Source organism: Cyanistes caeruleus, chromosome 12, assembly GCF_971803275.1.
Source record: "Cyanistes caeruleus chromosome 12, bCyaCae1.hap1.1, whole genome shotgun sequence".
Lineage (NCBI taxonomy): Eukaryota > Metazoa > Chordata > Aves > Passeriformes > Paridae > Cyanistes > Cyanistes caeruleus.
This window is the reverse complement of record NC_141712.1, coordinates 19,557,447-19,567,388: the sequence shown is the minus strand read 5'-3', so window position 1 is coordinate 19,567,388 and position 9,942 is coordinate 19,557,447. Positions and strand designations below refer to the sequence as shown.

General features: G+C 57.6%; 1 long non-coding RNA gene across 1 annotated transcript; it reads right to left on the bottom strand.

Moving 5' to 3' along the window:
• Positions 1-3,091, bottom strand: LOC111934423 (uncharacterized). Its single transcript, XR_002867204.2, has 2 exons — positions 1,704-3,091; positions 1-375 (listed from the first exon to the last, which is right to left on the bottom strand). It is a non-coding gene; the product is annotated as an uncharacterized LOC111934423 (long non-coding RNA).
• Between the last annotated feature and the right edge of the window lie 6,851 nt (positions 3,092-9,942).

Here is a 9,942-nt window from a genome sequence, read left to right as displayed (position 1 = left end):
TGCGGAGCCGCAGGGGTTTTATTCACCGTGGGGGGATCCCCCTCCCCGGCGCTGTTAGGAAAAGGGACAAACCCCAATCCCTGGCGTCCAAACCCCCCGTGTGTCCCTGCGAGCGGCAGCCGCGCCCTGCAGGCTGTGGCTCCATCCCGACGGAGCGGGGCCGGGTCCTGGCGGCCCGGCTGTCCCCCCGTGTCCCCTCTCAGCACTGGCTGCAGGGTGCCGGGCCCTCCCCGCGCCGCCCCTCGCGGGACAGCGCCGTGCCCGTGGGCGTGGGGGGTGTGACGATGATGGAGGGCACGAGCAGGTGCTTCTGTCCCGAGGATGCTCTCGGGGCGCCGTCGCTGCCGTTCCCGCTGCTCACACACATCTTCAAGCCTGGGGGAATTTGGGGGGATGAAAGGAGATTCAGGCACCGGGCTGCAGCATCGCCCAGCTCCCCGCCCTCCTTGGCATCGGCTCTTTACGAGCCACCGGAGAATCCACAGCGTCCTCACGTCCCCTCCCTTAGATCCACCTTGGATTTTGGGGGGGTTCATAGGTGGATCCCTCCCTCTCACTCCCACCTGCCCAGCCCAGCCCCCCTGAGGGGAGCAGATCGCTTTAATCTGCTTTTTTAATCAGGAGAAAAGCCCCGTGCGGCACAGGCGGCATCCAGGGAGGTTTCAGCTCTTCCCAAGCAGGAAAATGCCCGGAGGGGACAGACACTGATATTTTTAATCTCTTTTTAATTAAGGATAAAGCCCTGCCTTATGTAAGGGAGCTGGAAAAGGGGGAGGGTCTTTTCTTTTATTCCAGACTCCAAGCTCATCAGAGGGGTCTGGAAGCATGGGGGAATATTTTGGGGCTCTGTCCTGGATCTGGGGTTGGGATGCCCTGGCTGCTTGCTTCCCCTCTTCAGTTACCCCCTGTTGGATGGGGGGGATTGTGAGACCCCAAACCCACCTGACCACTCCCTCCCAACATCCCTAATGCAGAGAGGAGGCAAATCCTCCTCCTCCAAAAAAAAAGAGATGCATCCAACTCTGTGCCCATCCCAACCAGAATCCCACAGAAGCTGGGCTTGGGAAAAGCCAGGGAAGACGCAGCCCTGCACCCTAGAGAGGGATCCTCATTAAGCCCCATCCCTAACGACCCCAAGGGCGATTACCAGGAGTCAGAGGGATGCAGAGCTAATGGGAGATGCGATATCCAGCCTTCGCCCTGCGAGGCCAGCAGCATTAAAAGCTCCCGCTTTGCCTCTGTGCAGACATCCCTGACGCCATTCCCAGCCTAAATCCATTAAGAAAATTAAAGTTGGGGAAGAAGCTCCTGGTTGGAGCATCCCTGGGGAGAGTGGAGCAGTGAGGGATGCTTGGGGTCAGCCTGGAGGCCGGGAGCTGAGCTCTGGGCTGACCCCTCCGTCCCATCCACCTGTCCCTGAGCAGCCCTTTCCTGCCTCTGGGGAAACCCACCTGATTTCATGAGGGCTGCCCATGGATTCTCCGGTGGAAAGGGTGTAGGACAGGCACAGGACTGGGAAAATAAGGCTGGGAAAATCCTCTTTGGGATGATCCAAGTGCAACAGGTCACCCGTGGGCCTTCAGAAATTCCACCACATTCCCAAACTCCACCAATCCCGCCCACACCTAAATCTGCTCCAGGTACAACCATCCCTCAGATGCCTTCAGAGAGCAGCAGCACCCCAAGCCCCATCCCAAGCTCACCTTTCAGGCAGGATAACTTGAGCCCCATGTTTTCATCCTCTCAGCGGGATCCAGCTCTCCAGCTCCGCCGCCGGCCCTCGCCGCTGGCGCTGGGAAAAGAGAGGTGAGGGTTGAGGGAAGCGATGCTGGGAGGGAGGAAGGAGCAGGAGCTAAAAGCTCACATCTCTCCATGCGTGTCTGTGTCTACAGGAGCCCGGGCACCACAGGAAACGCGGCTGCTCGCTCGCAAAACCACCAGTGATGTCACGGCACTCCAGTGACTCAACCTGCTCCGATGAGGTTCAGGAAGAACTTTTTAGGGGGGGTGGAGAAGGAGCCTGGTGCTGGCTGAGGGGGTCCCATCCCAGCTTCTCCACTCCTGGAGTCCAGGCTGAAAATGTTTTGGGATGAGAAGGTTGTGAGCAGGAGGAATTGGGTTGGTTTTAGGTTGGTTCTTGCAGAGAAAATCCCGAGTCCACACACGGGAAACAGAGGGATGTTCCCAGCACTGCCTCCCTCGGGCTGAGACGGGATGCACTGCTGGAATTCACATCATCCTGCTCCTCTTGGGCATCCCTGATGTCTCGAGAGCTTTTGGATGGATGATTCCCACTGTGGGACATCGTTTTTTCAAGATGCTGAATTTTTTTTCTGCGAAAGAAGTCTCTTTATTGGGAAATCTTCACTCCTCCTCCCACAGCTGCTGGGAAAAGCTTATTGGGATGAGGGTCAGTGACTCATTTTGGCTCTTCCAAGCTCCGGGCCACACAAAGAGCCAAGGAAAGCCTCTGCTCCCCCTGCCTGACCTCTGCATTTCCAAGAAGCCCTGAGGTGGCTCGGCAGCAGCCAGCAAGGGGAAGTGAAAATTTGCTCTCTCTGCTTTTAATTTTGTATTTTTATCAGTTCCCCAGGGGCAGCCCGAGCTGTGACCATTCCCTCAGGGCTGGGGAGTGGAGTCCTCCCCAGGCCCTCACTTTGCAGCTCGCCTGGAGGCTGCCCAAATATCAAGAAATCTGTTTTGAGGCAAATCCTGTGGGTTTTGGCACCTGCTGGTGGCTCACACCACTCAGGGAGAGAGGAGGGTCACTCTAGGGACACCCAGCTCCGTGCACAGGGGGTCTGATCCTCTGGGATCTGATCCTCTGGGATCACCCCCTGTACCCAAACCCTCGCAGGACACAGCAGCCCCCTCCCCACGGCTGAGGGCCAGATTCCAGCTCCAGAATTTGGGCAGAATTCCCCGCTGTGAGCATTCCAGCGGGATTCCCGCTGCTCGCTGCTCCAACTTCGCTGCCGTGTGCCAGCACCAGGCCAAAGAAATGTTTGCATCCCCACGAGTTCACGCTCCAAAAAGCCCCAGACACTCCCGGCAGGCGTCACTGGAGCGGGGAGCGACCCGCCGGGGCACGGGGGACACTCACAGGGGGCGCTGGGAAGGGGATAAAGGGAGCAAGCCGGGGCTCCGAGGGGTGCCACTTACCCGGTGCGCGGAGGGGCGATGCCCGCGGTCGCATCCCACCTCGCAGCGCTCCTGGATGCCGGAGGCTGGCAGCGGGGATGCCCTCAGCAGCAGGGCTGCAGGAGGTGCCAGCCGGCCGGCTTTGGGTTTGGCGAGCTCGGTTGGGAAGCTGGCTAATGAGGTTAGCGGAGCCCCGGCTCCTCCCAGCCAACCTCCGAGCCCAGCCGTGCCCGGCAGAGCTCCTGGGTGATGAGGAAACGCTGCTTTCCTCTCACCCCGCTGCACAAGCCAGTCCAGAGCCGACAGAGAGAGAGAAGAAGGAGTGCCCTGAGCTGGAGGCAAAGCCCTCGGGCATCCAACATCCCTACAAGCAGCCTGAGGGCTACCAAGTGCCCGGCGAGGGCCAGCGAGTGTGCACCCCCAGCTCTGGCAGTACCCATCGGCATCCCTGGGGTCCCGATGTCAACAGACATCAACCTCTGGGAGCCGCTCCACCTTGGGCAGCTTCAGGAAGGATCTTTTCCCCTTCCCAGCCCCAAACCCAGCCTGGAAGAGCAGCAGGAGGCAGCGGGTTCCTCACCATTCCCAGGATGAGCGCTCCGGGTCGGGTCCCACCCCGCTGGGAGGATGCCCGAGAGAAGGCTGAGCCTCCGGAACAGCCGCCTTCGCCTGCATTAGCAGCAGCCAGAGGCTTTTCCATGTTCCCCCTCCTCCGCAATTAAGAGGCTCCTTTTCAGGCGGTTCCAAGGCAGGGCGCCGGCCCGCGGGGAACGCCGGCCGCACATTAAACACCCCCGGGCTGCGGGAGGCAGGGGAGGGGAGGAAAACTTGGAACTTCACCCGGGCATCGGCAGAGAAGCGATCCCAGGAGTTTGGGAGGTCTCCGATGGGATCAGAGCCCCACCAAGGCCGGCTGGGATGGGCATGAGGGGCGGCAGGGAGAGGAAACGGGTGGTTGTGCTCTGCTTTCTGCTGGTTTGGTCCTGCCATGTCTGATGAAAATCAGAAATCTGGGGAGAGCTGATTTCCTTCCCGATCTGACTCCTCCGATTTGTCAAACAACTGAGTTATTGCAGAGCTCCAGGAGAGGGGAGGGGGGCCCAGGGGCAAGGCTGCAGCCCCAGCTGCAGGCGCAGTCCTGGGCAGAGGCTGCAACCCACAGCTCCTTTTTCCCCCCCCTGGAAAACAGACAAATTAATTGGTTTATGTGGACTTTTTTCCCCATTCAGCTGTAAAGTCTAAGAGTTAGAGACGAGCCCTGAAACAGAGCCTGGCAAACCTGATCCTTCAAGATCCCATCCCAAACCCAGAGCTCGCAGCATCCCACGGAGCCAAGGATCGCTCCTGGGCAGCACAAATCCAGTCAGAGCAGCACAAATCCTGCCTCCACCTTGAGCTATTTTACTGCCTGTCTCCAAAACTACCTGTGTGCTGCTGCTGGGTGAGAACAAACAGCCCCAAACCCACGAGGGCTGGAATTAGCCTGGCCTGGAGCAGCAGTTGTTGCTACAACAGTGACAGAAAGTGATTGTCTTGCTGCAGCAAGGGGTGGGAAACATAAACACCAGGCTGCTAAAATACCTGTGGTTAGTTCTGCGGGTGCAGCACAGCTCCAGCTGCTCTGCTGACACCTGATAGGCACAAACACAGCGTCAAACACCCCTTCCTGCCCTAGACAGGGCTGGCAAGTGAAGAAAAACCTTTGTTAAGGTTTAGAAAGGGGGGCTTGCCCATCTTGAGGTGACTGGGAATGGCTTGGAGCCCCTCTGGTCACTGCTGGGTGAGCAGGGTTAGGGAGTGCCAGGAACAGGAGCAGCCCAGTGGGCTCAGCACCCCCTTCCCAGGGTCACATCCCTCCCAGGAGTTCCTGGTTCCTGTCACAAGGCTCTGAGCTGTGCCTTGCTAAGCATCACGTCAGGGCAAGTGGCCAAAACTCACCAAGAGCTGGCCAGGGGAGGAAGAGGATGGGCTCAGGGGATGGGTGGGTATGGAGCCACCTTCTCTCCCTGGGGAAGATTGTCCTTCCAGAGCTGGCCAGCACCTGGCTGTCCCCCGAGGTGGTCACTGGCTGCTTTCCAGGCCTGGCTGTGTCCCTTTGGTAGCAGGGCTGCTCCTCTCCCGGTGCTTCCCAACCCTCCTGCTCCATCCTGCCCCGGCACTGAAGCCCTGGTGGGGGGTGAGGATGGAGGACAGCCTCCCAAATTCCCTCTGGGGGAAGGGCAGGGAGAGCTGATTCTTCCCAGGCGCCAGAGGAACCGCAAGGACAAGGGACGTGTTGTGCAAACACTGGCCACAAGAAAAGCTTTGGCTGGAGAGCCCGGAGCGGCTCTGCTGGCTCCCTTCAGGAGCTGCTCCTGCAAACACCAGCTGGGCTCCCCTTTCAGCAGGGAGGGGGAGGAAGCAGCTTTCTGGGTCACAGAGTGCCAGGGTCTGCTAACGCAGGTGACACGTCACCCTGGCTCTGTGCTAACGGAGCCACCAGGCCACCTGTCCCCTCCTGCCCCCGTCCCTTCTGGCCCGGGAGGGGGAAAGGGCTGCTCCCAGCCTGGCTCGGGAGCTGCCCCAGAAACGGGCTGCAGGGTTCTGCCCTGCCAGAGCTGGAAGTGGCAACCGGGAGCAACTGGGAGCGGAGAAGAAAGTCCCTCCCGGAGATCCAGAGTCATCCAGGGCTGGCCAGCCGTACCCGGAGGGGATGCCAGGCGTGGGGAGGGAGGAGGATGTCACGAGGAGGCAGCTGAAGATGCAGGCTCCGGGGAAACTGGAGCAGCTCCAGCACTCCCCGAGCACGGGCTCTTGGCAGGACCGGCAGAGTGAGCAACCGGCAGGAACCGCGTGGGCTGGAAGCACCCCGGGAGAAAAGCCAGGGATGAGACGGGAGCTGCTGCGGAGGGGGTCGGGAGCGAAGCGGGGAGCGAGCACGTACCTGAGGCACACACCTCCTGCATCCAGAACAAAGCTCCTCTCTCCCGGCATGGATTCAGCCGGGAGGCCACGGCCGGGAATTGCCTTAGGGACCTGGCCAGGGCCGCCGCGCTTCCCGGCTCGCACAGCTCCGGCTCAATCTGGGCCCAGCTTTCCCTTTTATCCCCTGCTGCTAAAACCTCGATAGAGTTTTTCAATGAGGTCCATCTTTTAAGCTCCAGGGTGCATTTCTAGGAAGGGCTGCGGCGTTTCCCCGGGGCTGTGCTCGGTGCGCAGAGCGGGCCGTGCCTGGCACGGATCCTGCCCGCATCCCGCTGAAGCGCTGCAGCCGGAGCGGCGCCCAGAGTGACCCCGCACCCCCAGCCCACCTACCGGCTGCTTTTAAGAGCAGAATTCCCTGCTTTCCTCATCCCAGCTCTGGCAGGATGGAAGTGCCACACGCTGGAGCGCTGTCCCCCCTGCCAGCCCCCCGTCTCCGTCCTCTCCGAATCTGCCTCTGCCGCCTTCCACGGGAAAGCAAAAGGAAGGGATGCAGCTGGGGTGGACTTTCAGAGGAGAAGGCTGGGTGAAAATGTGGTCTAAAAGCGACAGTGGGAAAAAAAAAAAAAAAGGGGAAATCGATAAAGTCCTCAGCGGATCCTTGGGCACACAGAAAGCGCTGCCGGCTGCGGGAGGGCTGGGTCAGGGCGCTGGGGGAAGCAAGGAGGGGGTTGTGGTGAAGGACTGGGGTGAGTGGAGGTGTTTAAATCCAGCTGGGAATAGCAGAGGCTGGGCAGGATGGGAGGGGAGCAGCCCAACAGGGACCAGCTCGTGTGGGTGCCCCGGCTGGGCTGCAGGAGCTGAATTCCACCCGAGGGAGAAGCAGAGCTCACAAACCGAGCACATTTCCCCTCGAGGCCATTTCCCAGGCTGCGCTCAGCCGCAAGCCCACCCCACTACCAGCCTCCTCCATTAGCATTAGCATTAGCCTGGCTCTCCCTGGCACTGCCCTCCTCCCCCGGCATCTCCAGACGCCTCCCAGATCGCGGAGTGCAGCGATGAGGCCCGCAGCCAGGGAGCAGAGGGACCCGGCATCGCTCCCCGCATCTGGCACTGTCACCTCTCCTTCTCGCAGAAGGAATTCTTGGGGGCAGGAGGCCGCCCCTCACGGCTGGGGTGGGCTCTGCACATCTGTCTGCTGCTGGCTCCAGCTGTGCCAGGTGATCTCTGAACCGCTCACCTGCTCCCGCATCCACAGCAGCTCCAGGAGCTGGAGCTGTTACAGCTCTGCTCGCTTTCCTCGGGGAAGGAACATCCCAGGAGCAGATGGGAAGAGGGAAAATGCCAGCAGCAGGCTGCTCCACTTGCTGGATGGGGAAAAAACTTTCCCAAAAATCATATGTGCACACGGAGTGATGTGCTCAGGGAGAATGTGGGACCTGGCACTCCCTGGGAACAGGGACCTCACTTGTGAGTGTCCCAGGAACAGCTGATCAGGGATTCCGTGGCTCCTGTCACCCATCTGCTTGTGGGGATGTTTTGTCACTGTTCTGAAAAATTGGATTGAGTGGGGAAAGGAGAATCCCACAGGCTGGGAGAGCTGGGAATGTTCCCCTGGAGAAGAGAAGGATCTGGGGAGAGCTCAGAGCCCCTTCCAGGACCTAAAGGGGCTCCAGAAGAGCTGGAGAGGGACTGGGAGGAGGGACAGGACACAGGGAATGGCTCCCACTGCCAGAGGGCAGGGATGGATGAGATACTGGGCAGGAATTGTTCCTTGTGAGGGTGGGCAGGCCCTGGCACAGGTGCCCAGAGCAGCTCTGGCTGTCCCTGGATCCCTGGAAGTGCCCAAAGCCATGCTGGACAGGGCTTGGAGCACCCTGGGATAGCAGAAGGTGTCCCTGCCATGGCAGCGGGGTGGAATGGGATGATTTTAAGATCCCTTCTCACCCAAACCATTCAGGGATTCTTTTTTCCAAGTGCTTCAGGTCGTGTGGATGAGGTATAAAGTTGGGAGTTAAAACATCTGGGCAGGCAAATGCCTGGTGGATAGGGAGAAAAAAAGTCAATTCTTAATGTCATTAACCGCTAACAAACCAAAAAGGAGTAGGACACACATTCCCAGTGCTGCCTTCCCAGCAAGAGATGTCTTCCCCAAGGTTTCCTCCCCCTGAAGTTTTAAAAGGAATTACCTTGAATTTCTGCACTGAATCCAGGGGATCAAGCAGCCAGGAAAGCAGCATTTGCTCAGGGCACATCAGCAGGAAAGGGGAACACAGCCTTCCCTGAGCCCTGCAGCTTCCTCATTCTTTCAGGAGAGCCACGGTGGCTCCCTGGATTTATGGAATTGCTGCTTTTGTCCAGCCTTCAATGCAAATAGGCCAGGGGAGATAAGATCTGCAGGTTTGAACTCTTTGCTTAAAGCCAGCCTGGGCTTCTGCTGGTGGCAAAAAATCCTCATTTGAAAGCAAAGGGAAGATTAAAAAAAGGGGAAGACAAAGCACTAAAAGCTGCTGCCCTGCCAGCACCGTGTCCCAGGTTAGACACAGGGAATATTCCAGCAGGTTACACACCGAGGAGACAAACTCTGCCTAACAGGGAGAGCAGGATTAGCCTGAATTTGCATATTTATGATCAAAGCTTGATCAGGAGATGCTGTTACAAAGAATGAGAAACACATTTCCCGCGGCTCAGGAGACACAACAGCTCCTTCTGACAACCCCAGATGAGGAATCTGGCCAAGATAAAGCTCTGCCTCTGGGACAAATGGATTTCACTGGGAGTTTGTACCAAATCCTCTTCCTGCAGCATGGGTGCTTTGCACTCTGCTCCCAGGATCTCTTTTCCTACAGATGAGGAGTGGAGCAGCCACTGGAATGTGCTAAATCACTGGTTTTGGGAGATAAATACGAGTTTTCAATCAACAAGTGAAAACATTTCCCTCTCCTGCAAGCCTGACTCAGCCTCAGGAAGGTTCTTGACTGGGTGCCAATCTCGTTGGTAATAATCACACCTCACCCATGCACAGCAGGGAGATAAAAATCAAAGTGTCCAAAGCTTCCTCTCCTCCCTCCACCTCACCTCACCTGCAGGGAACTGCACAGCCTGGGGGCATCCAAGGTCTATTCCCTGCTGCAAATGGGGTTTTAGCCTTGTCCCATCCCTCAGCAAGACTAGGAGTAAACCTTGGGCTTATTGACTCAAAATCAAGAGGTTCTGAGAGTTCCATTTTGAAATAAGCCCAGGCAGGATGGGGCTTGGAGCAACCTGGTCATGGGGAGGGTGTCCCTGAGATAATCTTTAAGGCCCTTCCAACCCAAACTTTGCTGTGATTTTAACACTAACACTGGAGACAGGCAGACATTTTGTGGATATTTGGATTTTCCTTGTAACAACGTTTCTGGGCAGGAAGAGAAGGAAATCTGGAGGAATTGCTGCAGGTTGAGGCTGTGCTTAACTACAGTTGGGCAAACAACCATGAGGAGTGAGGCAACAAAGAGCTCTTCTAGGCTGGTATAAAGCTGCATTGTCCAGGAAACTTCTCCTTGGAAATAAATATTAATGGGGAAGACAAGGCAAGCTGGACTAGGCTGTATCCAGGCTCCCTGATTCCATCTACTTGGATCATGTGGAAGATGAGACTTGCTGATTAACCACCCCCAGCAAATGCACAAAATTAATAAAGTATTTCACTCCTGTACACTCCAACTGCAGATTCAAACTCAGCAGTGTGCTTCCAGTCTTTTTTATAAATCATTTACTTTGGGTTTAACACATTCAAGCAGGAACTGTGCTTGCCAAGCCCAGGGAGAGCAGGAATCACCAGACTATTTGGGAATGCTGCTTTAAAACTCTCTGTCATGCTAAAGCACTGCAAAACAGGTGACACGTGAGCATGGAACA